At 33.5% G+C, this 17,508-nt stretch overlaps 1 long non-coding RNA gene and 2 pseudogenes across 2 annotated transcripts in view; 1 reads left to right on the top strand and 2 right to left on the bottom strand.

Annotated features, from left to right (window-relative positions):
- LOC140608045 (uncharacterized) overlaps positions 1 to 17,508 on the bottom strand; it is a 314,230-nt gene that overhangs the window by 136,257 nt on the left and 160,465 nt on the right. The gene's annotated exons all lie outside the window — the stretch shown is intronic.
- Positions 254 to 2,230, bottom strand: LOC140608043 (C4b-binding protein alpha chain pseudogene; annotated as a pseudogene).
- LOC140607738 (cytochrome c oxidase subunit 7A2, mitochondrial pseudogene) lies at positions 6,015 to 16,923 on the top strand (annotated as a pseudogene).

The raw sequence follows: 17,508 nt of genomic DNA, 5'->3' as shown, positions 1-17,508 counted from the left end.
TGTGAGAAACTTTAATGTAAAGATAGTGTTCTATTGAAACAAAAATATTTATTTATATGCCAGATAACAACTAAAACTTCAGTTCTTCTTAACTTCAACTCTGCCTATGTATTTTCTTTTTTTTTTTTTTTTTCATCTCTGACCCATAAATTTTACTTGGAAAAGCATGTGCACTTTGTGTCCAGAAGCAAAGGCATGAACTACAAGATAATTAATAAGTTTACAGTCACAAAGCATAGATGTGAACAAGTGATTCTTTCTAGACATTTATTGCCTTGAATGGTGGTGCAAAGGGGACCAGAGAGTTGGAAACCCGAAGTGGTCTGTATTATATAGAAGGCAGCACATTTTTGTCCCTCTTTTGAGGGAAATCAGACTGATGACTGCGCAGTCGATTCCTTTGCCCTGTCTCTCTGTAGTTCCAGTAGTTCAATATCCAAAGACAATTTATATATCTCCAGGGCCATTTTCACATCCTCTGGGTTGGGGAGACACTGCATCGTCTTTCTGCCTTTGAGGATATGTTCACAGCCTTCAGGGACCACCCATTCACACTTGGACATCTCGGGGTACCAGGTTCTGCTCTCTAAGCAAGTGATACTTTGGGGACCAACCAACTTATACTTAGAGTCACACTGGATGGTGACATTTTCGGATTGAATATACTGATCCTTATCCATGGACAGCGTCGCGTGGGCTATTTCTGGTTTCAGACACAGAGCTTTACATTGAGGGACTGCAGGTGACCAGCGTGAGTAACTACAAGAGAGTCTAGGCTCCCCAACCAAAGTGTATCCTTGGTAACATTTATATATCACTTCTTCTTTCTTGAATACATTGAATCCATTTACTCGTTCATGATATCCATGGGGAAGAAAAGGAGGATAATCACAACTTTCATCACATGTTGGTGTTTTGGGATTCCATGTGCCATCTCCTTGGCATCTAGATTCAGGTTGGTATTTCTTATAACACTTGTATAAAATTGTGTCTCCAAGGAAATAAGTACAGTTATTCCTAGAACTAGTTCTTGATCTAATGATTTCACCATTCTCCAGCTTTGGTACTGGGCAACATATCTCCTTACATTCTATGTGTGGGGTCCAAGTCAAATTTTTCTGACAGGTCAGAGTTGTAGGACCATCTGAAGCAGGTTCATAGCCAAAATGGCACCTGTAGCTCAATGTCGTTCCAATACTATACATTTGCTGTTTTTTTGACAAGAACGAGTTTTGTCTTTCCCAGTAGGCATTTGGGATGTTTGGTAACTCAGGACAACTATTGAGCTCACAAGTGGGAGGAGGAGGATTCCATTCACCATCTTCTCCACAATAGATTAACTTGCTTCCCTTGAGAATATAACCTTCATTGCACTCAAATACCATGTTGTTTTGGTAATTATAGGTGGGTCTAAGTCCAGAGATTATTTTTCCATTTCTAACCTCTGGCCTAGAACAGATGATTTTTTTTACAAATAGGAGGACCTGGGCTCCAGACACCTATTGTTTTATTTTCCACCATGCAAGAAATGGAGGCTTTGCCTAACATTGAGAAGTTGGGGTCACATCTGTAGGTGACAGACGAGCCATATGTGTAGAAATCTTCATCTCCACCACTGTGTTTCCCATTGTCAATGTTGGGAGGTGGCTCACATTTAGCAATTATACATAGTGGGAGAGGATCACTCCAATCAACTCCTTTATCTTGGATCTCACAATAACTAGTAGCTGGGCCAATTAAAATATATCCTTCTGAACAAACGAATTCCAAGTGTGATCCAAACAAGTGATCTGGCTTAGCTATCACTTGCCCATTTTGTAATTCTCCTGGGTTTTTGCATCGTTTCTTGGTACAGAATTCAGAGTAGTTCCATGTGTCATCCTGACAGGTAAGAGTCGAACTTTTATAACTAACCCTACCGTAGCCGGGACGGCAGGTGTATTTTACGGTAGCTCCAGGGTTGAAGTGTGTCTGATTTACCACAGTTGTCATTGGAAAAGCAAAGAGTAAATTTGGTGGAGGGCCACAATCTCCAAGAACAGTAGCCAATAGAGCAGCGACCAAGGTCATTTGGAACAGAGTTGGATCAGAGACTTTCCATAGCCTAGCCAAGGGCCGAGCTGCCATTTTCTCATTTCTGTGAAGGATCCCATTTGGAGCTCTGAGGTGCTTGACCTGATGATTCCCCCACATTTTTCTGCAGGTAGCTGAAGAAGACTCTATTGTGGGGCCTTGGGTCGTTTCTCCAGGGAAAAAACGGTCTGGATCTCTAATAATTTTAGTTCCTCCCCATCAGAGTTTACCAGAGTCTGCCTATGTATTTTCATTGCAAATTTGCCACTGGAGCTCAGGGTACAGATAAAACAACAAAACTACACACACACACACACACACACACACACACAGTGTCCCCTTACATAGATATGAAATCAATTCACGACACACATTTCTGAATGTGACTGAATGTGTGGCTTGATCCATCTCTTGTATGTTTTGTGTTTTATCATTTTATTGAGTTGCCCTATATCTATGTTTACATACTTGCTCGAAGTAAAAACAACATGCTATTGTCTCTGCTGTATTCATCATGCCTTTACTTTCTTTTCTTTCCCTCTTTATATCTGTATTTATTGTTTTCCTCTGAAAGTCCATCTTACTAATTTACCTGCTCTATTTCATATAAGTGCATATACTAGTTTGCATGTCAATTGTCCTTTCCTTTTTTTCCTGCTTTTATTATCATTATGAAACTTCTTAATTTGGAAGAAACAAATTAAAATTTATCATTGCCACAAGGCAAACTCTGAGTTGTGGGTCCTAAGTGGGAAGTACTTCTCTTCACATTAAAGAATGCTAGCTACTACATGAAGCAAGGATTAAGTAGGCACACATAAAAGATCAGAAAGATACCTCTACTAATTCAAGATTTCTGAGAAGATTTAAAAAGTGGTAAAATGGGTTCATTCTCTTTGAATTTTCCTGGGCTACAAGTATGGGGGAAAGAGTTTCATTGGCATATGTACAAGATAAATGCTTATATCAGCTTATTACTTGTTATTTAAGAAATATGGGACAAAATTTTAACCCTACTTACATAATGAAAAACAATTTTAAAAAGTATAAAGGGGATACTACTTTAAAAAGGGGATACTACTGTTTGAAGCTTGAGGAGTGTAATACAAATTTGAATAGGCTTTATATTATTTTCTATGTTACAACTGAAGCATGCCTTTATAAGTTCATAATAGCATTCATCACAAGTCTTTTAAAAGTATTTACTTTTAAAAGTATTTATTCATTTTAAATGATCTCTCCAAAGTTACTATACACTGCTTATAAGTTAGACTCTCTGTAATAGCTTGAGAATATAAAATATAAATAACAGCCCTTGTTATCAAAAAATTCCTATGGTCAGAAATACTCTCTCAAAATACAAATTGCCAAATATATTTGAATATTATGTATCTAGCATACTGATTATTAGACTGCTTAAAACATTAGTAGCAAGAATGGAGGCAGGCCAGAATGGGTTGAGATAAAATATAAAAGTTAGATTAAATGTGTAAAATTTAGAGCAAGAAAGAAGAATCATTAATGCATTGTCTTGGTTTCAGATTCAAAGAAAGTATAAAGCAAAAAAAAAAAAAAAACTGCTGAAAAATGTACCCTCTTATTTTCCAACTACTGTTTATTTTCACATTATGTCAAGACTATTATCATGTAAACTTTGCACAAAACTAGATAGAAAATGTAATGGGATTTAGCATAAGTAATAATTTTGAATGTAAGCAAATATTATGCATGACAGAATAGGAATCAACAGAAGTGAAGCAAAGAGATAGAGACTTAAGAACAGTATATTTTTAATAACTTCAAAATATTATATTCATTAAAATGAGATGGTATGGTTTTAAGTTTTATTGATCCCAAAGTTAATCATTGAATAAACAAGGTTAGCAATATTCTATCTTAAAATCATTTGCACAAATTTACCTCTTCCTAAATGTGTGTTCAAGTTTAACATGACAAGATTTGAACCCAGTGTAAATTGCATTTTCCTCAATTTTTATATATGAATATGTGGTAAAAACAAAACAAAACAAAACAGGAAGGCAGGCTAATTCAAAACTAACAAGGTTAATTAGAGAAAAAGTAAGTGTCTGATGCCACTTTGCATAGTGCCTTATCCATTACAGCAAAGATCAAAAAACACAAGACCCATCATTTTCTTAGTGTTCCAACAGGTAAAACTTGGCTCATTCATAGCAAGAGCTTTCTGCTGCTTGCATCCACAAGCTTTGGTAACAGGAGACATGCCACATTTCAGAACAAAATAATAATAACTGTGGCACACTACCTCAGCCTGTCAGTGCAACAGCTACTTGAAGATTAAACAGCTTTTCAAACTATAAAGGAATACTTCAGGCACTGAATATTTTAGTCCTCTGCAGAAAACCCACCTACCTCTTAAGAAACAGAAAGATTTAACAATTTTCTGTCTACAAATTAAATATACCATGGTTTCTGGAATCCAGCCACACATGCTCTTGCTGTGAGATGGATACCAAAAAAAACAAAAACATAAACAAAACAAAAACCAAGCAAAAACCCCCAAATAACCAACATTAAGAAGTCTCATATTGAAATTCACTATCTAGATAATATTGTTTGGCATGCTCTGTCAGCATGAACATGTACAGATGATACACAGAACAAATTATTCCCAAAATGGTATCATGATCTGAAAATACAGCCTGATTTCAAAAGGGCAGGACAATTTCATGGACAGTTGATCCATAACTGACCACCCAAAGAAACTAGATAAGCCTATGTGCATAGTCAGCCTTTTGAGGCTAATGTCGTAGAAAATATTAGTTCCCAAGATAGAATCAGAGATTACAGAATCAGAGACTTAGTGGCTGTAAACAAGTGTTCTTTCTGAGAATGATATTTGAAATTAAATAAGCTTGAAATTGTGAAGTTTGTGAATGTGTGACTATTGTCTGTAAAGCACTCTGGATGCTGTCTTATAGCGTAAGAACATTACAGGCACATAAGGAAACAAATATTTGCCATGATCACAGAAATCCCATCTTCAGGAATACATAGTTGTGTTGATGAACATTTCCATGGACAGAAATCCATCTTCAGGAATACATAGTTGTGTTGATGAACATTTCCATGGTATAAAATAGTGATGCATTAAACAAAAATGTACAGTACCAAATGACTGTTTCTTCTCTATTTTAGTGACTCTTTCCTTTTCTTCCCTCTTCTCTCCCCTCTTCTCTTCTTCACTCTCCTGTCCTCTCTCTTGCTCTGTGTTACTAGCTGGAAAAATTAAAAGTTAGTGTGGCAAGGTCCAACATAACACCTTACCTCCCTAACTGTGCTCTTCTTCAGTGTGAATTTGTGACATCTTATCAATATATGGAGTTTATTTTTGCATCCTCTTGAATTCAAGCTGGCTGTGTGTCTGCTTTGACAAATGGTATATGGTGAAAGTGATACTATGCCAGACCTGGAGATGTCTTTTTGTGGGCTAGTAGCTTCAGCTTTCTGCCTCTCAGAACATTTCACTTTTGCATACTCCTCCTTAGAAGCCAGCAGCTGTGCTGTTAGAAGCACAAGTCACATCAAGCAGCCAGATGCAGGTGCTCCAGTCAATAGCCCTGGATGAGCCCCATCCAGCAGCTGGCATCAACTGCCAATCTTGTGAATCAGCTATCTTGGCCATTCCAATCACTGGAGCCTCAGCCGACATCTGCTTATAACTACATGAGAGATTCTAAGGAAGAACTGTTCTGTTGAATCCAGTCAACCCAAATAATTATGAGATAATAATAATTATTTTAATCCATTAAATCTTGGACTTGATTTATAGCAATAGATAGTGGAATAGTGAGAAAAGAGTCACAGTACAATTAGAGGATGTCTAGAGATTACAAAAACTAAAAAAATAAGTGGGGAGATATTATTAAATGTTTTGATAATGTAAGCAATTACAAGCAAAAATGATGGGAGTATCCAAGAGTCAAGAAGGGGTTAGAAAAAAAAAATGTTGTGAAAGATAAAACAAAGAATGTGGGGTTGAAGCAGGGTCACACTGACTCAATTTACTCGCCAAGAAAGGGAAGACAAACCAGTAAAATGACAATGAAAATTCAGTACACTTCATCATGAAAGAGAAAATGCAGGGCAGGAGGTGAGTATGTTCTAGAAAGGCATGAGAGTTTGTACTATTATAAACTCTTGGGAATGGAAAGCTTCCACTCAGGATAGGAAATAATCAATTTATACAACTGGATAGGTTTGTTAAAACAAGTGTTATTATTCATTGGCCAGGAAAGAGCTTCCTGTGTTGGCTCATTAAAAGTCTGATGTTCCACAAACACTTAAAGTTTTTAGTCCTTTTTCAATTTTCACTGGTGGTTTGCTCAAAGTTCATGGTATTTTTGTCATTGTTGTTGTTAATCGCTTGAGGTGATTAGTAATATTTGTGGAGAAACACTATTCAGTAGTGATACTTAAAAGCAAGGGGAAAACTTTCCCTTTATAAAGAATAACATCATCAAGTGTTATAGTCTTTATGTTCGCCGTGATGTTTTTTTCTGCATGAAAATACTAACCGATGAAATCTATCAAAATACTAATATGTTTTAAATTATTTCAAGAAGCAGCAAAATCTTTGACAAATTTTTAATTGAAATTGAACTTGTGAAATTTGAAAAAATAAGGTATGAACTTCAACATTTAGGAAACTATTAAAACAATTTTATTTCAAATCACACAACACAATCCATTGAATCAAGAGTGCTACCTAAATTGAAAATATAATACAAGAATAGAAAACAGCTAAAATAGAAAGAATATCCCCATCTCCTTCAAAGCACAAGTTTCCAATGTCATACTTTCTGTAACACCAACAAAACTTAGGCATTGGTTAGTATGTTCACCATTAACCAATGTTTATACAATTTTACACAAACTCAGGTTGAATTTACCAGAAAAGATTCTTCCAACAAACAAACTAGAAGATTATTACAAAAATAATCCATGGGAATTCAGATGTTTTGAAATTATTATTAATAATCCTTGATGTTATATGTTCTATTTAACCACAAAAGTATTCCACAAATTCCATTAACTTGTTCCTCTTAATCCTTACTTTTTTCTCTGGTTACTCTATCTCCAATAAAACAGACAGTAAGTAACTGACTAGCCATGGACTGTCTCAGAACCTGAGGCTATTTAAAAATTTTCCAGGTTCTGTTTTTTTTTTTTTAAGTTTAATTTCATGATTAAGCACAAAAATATTTTAATTTAAAAGTAAAATTTACTACTTTTTGAAGATGAAAATAAGCTAGCTTTCTGTTAAGTAAATAAAAAGGGGGGTTGTAAAAAGCTGTTTGAAAGTAATCATCTTTTGAACAACTTAAAATGACAGAAACTTTATATGACTTTTTTGAATATTACTTTTCACACACAAGGGAAAAAATAATATATGACCAGATTCCTAATGCATGTAGATTTACAATCTTTACAGCAATGACTTTATAGTTCATTTTCAGAAAGTAATAAGCAAATAAAAATTAAACAAATATGAAAATGTATAGACACTACAGGATTATCTACTTTCCAGAATTTAAATCATATGATCATTAATTTAATGGTAAGTTTCCAAAGTATTTACCATTATTTATAATGCTGTAAGGGTTTCAGATTTATGAAATTACTAACAAAATAATAAATAGTTTTATATGTTAGTTATACATACATATCAAATTTGTTCTATATGGAGGTACTGTGTGATATCAATAGAAAAAAATAACTAAAATGGCCATATACATGACATTAATAAATTCTTTAGTATATATAATTAGAGCCTAGGATATTTTATTTATCGTTTGTCTTCTAGTTTTTTAATAGAGGCATAATTTCCATGCTGTACAGATCTTAAGTGTTCCAGTAGATACATTTTTTTAAAGATTTTTTATTTATTTATTCATAGAGACACAGAGAGAATGAGAGGCAGAGACACAGGCAGAAGGAGAAGCAGGCTCCATACAGAGAGCCCGACGTGGGACTCGATCCAGGGTCTCCAGGATCACACCCTGGGCTGCAGGCGGCACTAAACCGCTGCGCCACTGGGGCTGCCCCAGTAGATACATTTTGATAGATATAAACGTATGTACTCCTTACATCTATCAAGACATAGACATTACAGTCACCCACGTAAGTTCCCCGAAGTCCATCCTAAGTCAAACCTCATGGCAGTCCCCAATCAGCATAGATTATATAGCAGCAGAGATTAGTTTAGAATCAAAATTACATATATTTTGCTATTCCAGAGTCATATAAATAAAAACGTATGATTTCTGTTATGTCTGGATCTGTCTCTCAGCAAATTTTTGAGATATACCTATGCTTTTTGTGTATCAGATGTTTGTTTCATTTAGTGCCAAGTGATATTCCATTATAAAATACATTCCATGAAGTGTTTATTCATTCAGCTAGTGGATGCTACTTCAATTCCAGTATTATGAATAAAGCCACTAAAAACATTTGTATACAAATATTTGTGTGGACATATATTTTCATTACTCCTGTGTAAAAACTCAGAAGTGAATTGCTAGATTATATGGTAAATGTATATATGCTTCTACACAAGATTGTCAAACTGTTTTACAAAGTGGTTTGGTCACATGCTCTGAATAGTTAACAACATTTAAAGTTTCAGTATTTTTAACTTTAGAATTTCTAGTGTGTTTGCATTGTGGTAACTCATTGTAATTCAAATTGTTTGTCTACAATTTAATTAGTGGAGTCCTTTTCCATGCACATAAAGGCCATTTCTATATCTTCCTTCATAAAGATCTATCCTTTCTCCATATTTTGCTGTTATTTGTAATTTTGTTATTGATTTTAGGAACTCTTTGTATACTGTGAATATATATGTATGATCGAGCTTTAAAGGCTTACAAATTGGTGATTACAATACAGATGTGATATTCAAAATATTTGCCAACTTATAACAGAGACCCTTATAAATCTGACTAGATGCCACCATAACACTAGAAAAATGTCTTTGGAGGCTTTTGCTGAATCACATTTTACCCTTAAAACCAGGATCTTAGATCCTAGGAAACCAGGCAGGTAGACAACATGGTGAGATCACATATAAAACTTTTAAGGAGAGGCTAAATGAGTACTGGAGTAGGATTACTGGAATATTTTAACACCAGCATTACTATACTAGAAAATACTTACAAAAAATATCTACAAGAATAGTATCACATTTTATCAGTTCTATGACATACATTATTTTATTTCACGTTTTAACATAGTACTTAACAATAACATGTGTCTGACACCAAGGTTTCTTAAAATTGTAGTTATGCAATAGTCCTCGTGATTTAGTTATCATTGTGCATGTACAAGGTGGACCAGACTTAGTGACATATTCATCACTACAAGTGAGTTATTTTTGGGTTAAATTACTAATTACAATCTTAAAAAAACATTACAAGACCAACTTTCATTCACTGGCTTTAATCCTGCTAAGAAAGGCTCTAATCCTTTCTTCACATGCCCCACAAAACCCAGCTGGCTCCTGAACATGGTAGCAGCTGAAGAACCAAGATTCTTCTTAAGAGTATTAAGAATATTAATAATTTAAGATTATTCTTAAGATTTGATTCATGAATTTAAAAATATATTTTTGGATGCTTGATATCCACCAGTAACCAGTGATGGTAAGCTGTTTACACTGTAGGGTGCTGAACAAAGCAGATGGGGAATGATTAAGATCATATTTGAATGGATATCACTTTAGGGGAAAAAATGCAGAAAAAGAGACAGTGAAATCTTCACTTCTGCAGCTGTTAGTATTAGAAAAATAAACATTAGTAGAGCCAAAATTAATAGATTAAAAATCAGATGGACTGGTTTAACTCATTGCTTTTAAAAAATTTTAACCTTATGAGGAATATGACATTAAATTACCTTTTGGTTTCTATTTCCTTATCTGTAAAGAAGATTTAGCAATAAAGATTTCCAGAGCATTTGTGACAATAAAAACATAAAGTATGTGAAACCATCTTGTGATCTTTAAAGTACTATAAAAATGAAGGTTTATTGTTTCAGTTTTTCAAAACAGGAACCAGATAGGTTATTCCTGCATGGCATTCCAGTGTGATAGTAAATGAGTAAATTTATGCAGGCATAAGTGAGACACAAATCCATTTACAGATTCTACAAAAGGAAATGTAAGGTTCTAATAGATGGGACCCAAATCCAGGTTTTTGACATATAACCTTTAATGATGAAACAATATAAAATAATTCTATTGTCATGCATTTTAAGTAATTATAACCATTGACATTAACAGCCATAAATTTAGGAAGAATTTAATTTTATTATAATATATAAGGAAAAATATTCCCCAAGTTTTAATTGACTTACTGCATTAAGAAATTTTTAATGATAATTCTTCCTCTATTTTCTGATTTTCAAAACTTACTAAAGAAAGAAAATTAATATCTTAATGACATCTCTAATTGCAGACATATTCTTTATTTCTCATATCAAACTATTTGGAAAGATCATTAATAGGAAAACTTTTACACAATGTTGAATATAATTAGCTATCTAAATAAGGAGTTTAACTAGAGAATTTATTAGAAAATAAACTATATGTTTCATAGTTAATTGATAATCTTTTATGAAACCAGAGAAGTAAGCTATTTTCTGTAATTCGCTACCACAAAATTGCAAAGCTATTACTAGTGGGGGCTTGAAAGGAAGATCAATTATTTGATGAGGTTATGTTTTACATTCAAGTTTATTTTTCATAAAATATAAATTGTAATATAATTACCACCATGTTTGTATATATATGTATACATATATATTTTTCTCTATATATTTTTCTATATTATATATATTTTTTCTATATATATATTTTTTTCTAAGTGGTATGGAGATTTAGCCTTTATTGACTTATTGTCTTAGAAGCAACTATAAAATATTGTGCCAAATTTTCAACTGTTATAATAACATTCTCTCAATTTCTATTCTGCATCCAATTTCAATACAACTGTTATTATCTTTATAAAGGATGTGTTTTGTGATTGTCATCCTTTCTGAAAGACAACTTATGATAGCAATGGCTGACTTTACACTAGTACATCACTCACTCCAGTGGCTGGGCATCAGGAAAACAAATCATTCCTAGAGCTTCATATATATATATGTGTGTGTGTTTATACATATATACATATCATTTATGATAGAATGTAGATGATAAATATGAATCTATCATATGTAATACAACTGATAGAACATATATGATATATATGACATACATAGAACACATATATATATGTACATATCATATACACACACACACACACACATATATATATATAGTACAACTTTGTGAAGTAAAACTATCTTAAATAGGTGTTGGAGATTCAAGGAGTGTTCATGTGATGAACACTGGAGTGTTGTATGAAAGTGTTGAATCACTATATTGTACACTTGAAACTAATTTTATATTGTATGTTAACAAACTGGAATTTAAATTAAAATAAAGAAAAAAATAGCTAAGGGTGCCTGGGTGACTCAGTGATTGAGCATCTGCCTCTGGCTAGGGTTGTGATTCTGGTGTCCTGAAATGGAGTCCTGCAGCAGGCTCCCTGAGGGAAGCCTGCATCTCCCATTGCCTATGTCTCTGCCTCTCTCTGTGTGTCTCTCATGAATTAATAGATACAATTTAAAAAAAATAAACTGATAAGTCTTCACCCAAGGAGAGTGAGAAAGAAGGCATCATGACCTTGGAGTAGGGTTTGGGTATAAGGCAGGTAGAATAGTCCATTACTAAAATGCTATCAATCAAATAACCCTGGATAGTTGGGGACAAAATGCATTCTGAGAAGTTAAAATTGGAGAAAGATGCTGATTTCCATAATAACACATATCATATGACTGAAATCTATATGGAATTTAAGAAACAAAACAGATGAACACAGGGAAAGGGAAGGAAAAATAAAATAAGATAAAAACAGAGAGGGAGGCAAGACATAAAAGACTCTTAAATATAGAGAACAGGGTTGCTAGAGGGGAGGTAGTTGAGGGATGGGCTAAATGAGTGATGAACATTACAGAGGGCACTTACTGTGATGAGCACTGGGTGTTTATATGTAAGTGATGAATCACTAAATTCTACTCCTGAAACCCATACCACTACTATATGTTAACTAATTGAATTTAAATAATAAAAAAAATTTACAGGTCTGATTTTTAAGACAGCAATTTTGTTTAAATAATATGTTGTTGGCAGAACATTTTTCGTTCTATTATACAAATGTATTTTAGATTCCAATTATAGATAAGTCCAAATGTAAGTTATAAAAAATACAGATCCCCACTACTCACACATTAGTATCAAATATTTATTAAATAGAAGTAAATAATATAAATACAAGTAATTATTAAATACTTACTATTCTTATGAAAACATTCTTTAGATCGGCAATGTCAAATAAGTGCTCTCTCTATTTTAAACCATGTGTGACAATATCACATATTCTTTATTCATTTTTTAACATATTGATCACCTACCATGAATCACTCTAGTAGGTGAAGAGGATTGTAATGATAGAAAATATAGATATGGTCTGGATTTCAAATTATCACCCAACTATTTAATGATAATATACTTTACTTCCATTATAGTGTTTGGCTTTGAATAAAGCTAGCTAATATATTAAGCTACTTATTTTATCTTTTTTTTTTTGAAGATTTTATTTATTTATTCATGAGAGAAACAATAGTGAGAGAGGCAGAAACAGAGACAGAGGGAGAAGCAGGCTCCATGCAGGGAGCCCAACATGGGACTCGATCCCGGGTCTCCAGGATCATGCCCTGGACCGAAGGCAGCACTAAACCGCTGAGCCACTGGGGCTTCCCTACTTATTTTATCTTAACACTATTTAGTTTTTTATAGGAAATGTTAGAAGAGGTTCCCTTCCCCTCATATCTTCATGTTGTATTTTAATTTCAAAGTGATAAGTTATCAGAAATATACACAAGTATTCATTGTGTATTTTATCTAAAAAAGCTTTTATCTGATGTCATCTATTTTTTCTTAGATTCCATTATAATAAAGAACTTTTATATATTATTTATTTATATAATTTGAGACCACCATACTTCCAATCACTGTGTATTGGTTGCAAGAATTTTATTCCTAGTTAAAAGGAAGAGATTTTGATCCAGATATGAACATTTTCTCAGATAAAACATATATTTAAATTACTGATATAGCTAAACAATAATTTTGTTTCACTCTAGTTACCTGGAAATTTATATAATTTTTTTCTGATATTCTTATAGATTACTCCATTTCAATTTTAAAATTTTAGTAAAGAGATGCCTGGGTGGTTCTGTGGTTTGGTGCCTGCCTTTAGCCCGGGACATGATCCTGCAGTCTCAGGATGGAGTCCCAATCAGGCTCCCTGCATGGAGCCTGCTTCCTCTGCCTATGCCTCTGCCTCTTTCTCTTTCTGTGTCTCTCATGAATAAATAAGAAAACCTTTAAAAACAAATTTAGTAAAACAATTGACTAAGTACTTGAGACTTAGATTTCTATTAATTGTTTTATTTCTTCATAGTTGGACAGTGAAAATAATATCAGATAATTTTATTTCTTCAGTTTGTTCAGTTTCTTGATCAGGATTCTTATATAATAGATGTTTAAGTAAAGTCTTAAAATAGCTGATTTATGTCCACAGTGTCAAGTGTCAAAGAAAAATGTCTATGAAGTTTACACAAAATTGACTACAGAGATCTGTAGATATGTATTCAATTATATTTTATGTCTTCTCTCATTATAAATCTTGGTCTATTACTTAAATTGGAGAATATTCAAAGGATTTGGTATTATCTAATTTAGCCATAACTTCCTAAATACATACTTATAAGCATGTAACATTATTAAACCTAGGCATAAATAATTTATTGATGAAGTGATATATTATTTTGGTAGTCTGTTCCTTTATTTCCCCTCCTGTTACCAGTTAAACTTAGCATTAGAAAATACTAGAAGGATTATACCATTTATTTTATTTTTTTTAAAGATTTTATTTATTCATTCATGAGAGATACAGAGAGAGAGAGAGAGAGAGAGAGAGAGGCAGAGACATAGGCAGAGGGAGAAACAGACTCCATGCAGGGAGCCTGACGTGGGACTCAATCCCGAGACTCCAGGATCATGCCCTGGGCTGAAGGTGGCGCTAAACCTCTGAGTCACCAGGGCTGCCCTATACCAAACATTTAAAGAAAAGTTAATACCTATACTTCTCGGGATCCCTGGGTGGCGCAGTGGTTTGGCGCCTGCCTTTGGCCCAGGGCGCGATCCTGGAGCCTCGGGATCGAATCCCACATCGGGCTCCTGGTGCATGGAGCCTGCTTCTCCCTCTACCTGTGTCTCTGCCTCTCTCTCTCTCTCTCTCTCTCTCTCTCTGACCATCATAAATAAATAAAAAATAATTTAAAAAAATACCTATACTTCTCAAACTCTTCCAAAAAATAGAAGAGGAAGGAAAGCTCCCAAATTCATTCTACAAGGCCAGTTACCAAACTCAGGTAGAGACACGACAAAAAAAGAACACTAGAGGCCAATAGCTCTGATGAACATAGATGCTAAAATCCTCAACAAAGTATTAGCAAGCCAAATCCAATAATAAATTAAAAATATTATTCACTACGATCAAATGTGATTTATTCCTAGGATGCATGGATAATTCAATATTCACAAATCAATCAGTATGATAAAGCACACATCAACAAAAGAAAAGATAAAAACCACATAATCATTCAATAGATGCAGATAAAGCATTTGACAAAATACATCTATTCATGATAAAAGTCCTCAACAAATTATATTTAGAAAGAACATACCTCCATATAATAAAGGCCATATATAAAAAAACCTATATCTAACAACATACTCAATGGTGAAAAATTTGAGAGCTTTTCTTCTAAGATCAGTAACAAGACAAGGATGTCCACTCTCACCACTTCTATTCAACATAGAACTAGAACACCTAGCCACAGCACTCAGGCAAGAAAACGTAATAAAAGACATTCAAACTGGTGAGGAAGAAGTAAAACTCACTTTTTACAGAGAAGAGCTGAAAGACTGTACCAAAAAACTACTAAAACTAGTTAGTGAATTCAGTAAGGTGGCAGCACACAAAATCAATGTACAGAATGTACATTCTGTACAATGTACAGAATCAATGTACAGAAATCCACTGCATTTCTACACACTAATAATAGTAGTAGAAGGAGAAAATAAGAAAACAATCCCATTTTACAATTGCACCAAAAATAATAAGGTAACTAGGAATAAACTTAACAAAAGAGGTGAAAGACCTGTACTCTGAAAGCTTTAAAGCACTGATAAAAGAAATTGAAGACAACACAAACAAATGGAAAGATGTTCCATTTCATGGATTAAAAGAAGAAATATTATTAAAATGTCCATATTATACAAAACAATCTAATTGAAGACAACACAAACAAATGGAAAGATGTTCCATTTCATGGATTAAAAGAACAAATATTATTAAAATGTCCATATTATACAAAACAATCTACATAATTAATGTAATCCCTATTGAAATACTAAGAACAGTTTTCACAGAACTAGAATAAATAATACTAACATTTCTATGGAACCAAAAAAGCTCCTGAATAGCCAAGGCATTCTTGACAAAGAGTAATACTGAAGGTATCACAATCATAGATTTTAAGATATACTACAAAACTGTAGTAATCAAAACAGTATGGTAGTGGCACAGAAATAGACACATAGATCAACAGCACAGAATAGAGAGTCCAGAAATGAATCCATCATTATATGGTCAATCTTCAATGAAGGAGGCAAGAATATGCAATTGGAAAAAGTCTCTTAAACAAGTTGTGTTGGGAAAACTGGACAGATATATGCAAAAGAATGAAATTAGACCACTTTCTTGGAGCATACACAAAGATTAACTCAAAACAAATTAAAGATCTAAATATCATAGCAGAAATCATAGGAAATCCTAGAAAAGAGCACAGGCAGTAATTTCTCCAACATCAGCTGAAGCAACGTTTTTCCTGATATGTCTCCTGAGGCAAAGTAAACAAAAGTAAAAATAAACTATTGAACTACATCAAAATAAAAAGCTTCTGCATAGTGAAGGAAACAATCGACAAAACTAAAATACATTCTACTGAATAAGAGAGGATATATGCAAATGACATATTCACTAAAGGGTTGCTACCAAAATATATAAAGAACTTATAGAACTCAACACCAAAAAAACACCAATAATCAAATTTAAAAATGAGCAGAATACATGAACAGACATTTCTCCAAAGACATACAGGTGGCCAAAGACACATGAAAATAAGCTCAACATCACTCATCATCATCAAATGTCCAGTGTGGATATATTATATACTATTCATGTAGTGTATTTTATGTACACACTTATTTTTAAAATAAAATAACACAGAACAGCTATTATCTTGCAAGTGACAACATTGGCTTTAAAGACCAGAGTCCTGTTGCAGTTGGTGGGTAGTAACTGAGCCAAGATACTGTGGAATCTGCTGGCTCTTTGCCAGATTGCCCAGAGGACCATAAGTACTGCTTCATGCAGGCAGTTTGAAACTAAAGTTCCAGAGAAACAAAGCTATTTCAGGAGGATAATGGAATTCCAGTGCCTCTAAAGGGTGGAGTAGCTGATGCCCTCCTATATAGAGCCACTATGATGCTTACAATTGGTGGAACAGCATATGCCATGTATCAGCTAGCTGTGGCTTCTTTTCCCAAGAAGTAGAATTGACTTCAGTTCATCTCAGCAGGCAGTTTGTTCAGTTTCACTCAGCTCTCTATGGATGAGTAATTGATAAATTCAATATTTATTTACTTATACTAACTGCCACCAATAAAGCAGTCTTTACCATGAAAAAAAAAAAAAAAAAAAAAAAAAAGACCAGAGTCCTGCCAGGGACTAGAGCTTTGTGCCTTTAAGCTAGTTTCCTAAAATTTCTGAAATATCTTGAAATTGTGTATGATAAAGTCCCAATTTCTTCAGAGCTAGAGTAAGGATTAAATAAGCTAATAAATGCAAAGAAGAAAAGGTAGATACTCAATATTGAACACCACTCTTCTTTATTCCAATTCTTGATTAGTATCATCACTTTTATTGAAAAAAAATATTGTGTAATTGTGCAGGAAAGAGTCCAACTTAAAAGAAACTGTGAAAACATGTGACACCTTATACAGTCAAAAAAATAACAAGATAATTGTGAAATAGATTCTTGCTTTACTTTTTACCTGAATTTACTGAAGGGATCTTATATCTGAGCACAAGCCATTATTAATATCAACTATTGTTTTAAAAAAAAATAAAAATACCATATGATCCAATAATTCCACTACTAAGT

This window comes from Canis lupus, chromosome 17, assembly GCF_048164855.1.
Source record: "Canis lupus baileyi chromosome 17, mCanLup2.hap1, whole genome shotgun sequence".
Lineage (NCBI taxonomy): Eukaryota > Metazoa > Chordata > Mammalia > Carnivora > Canidae > Canis > Canis lupus.
This window is presented reverse-complemented; position numbering and strand designations above follow the sequence as displayed.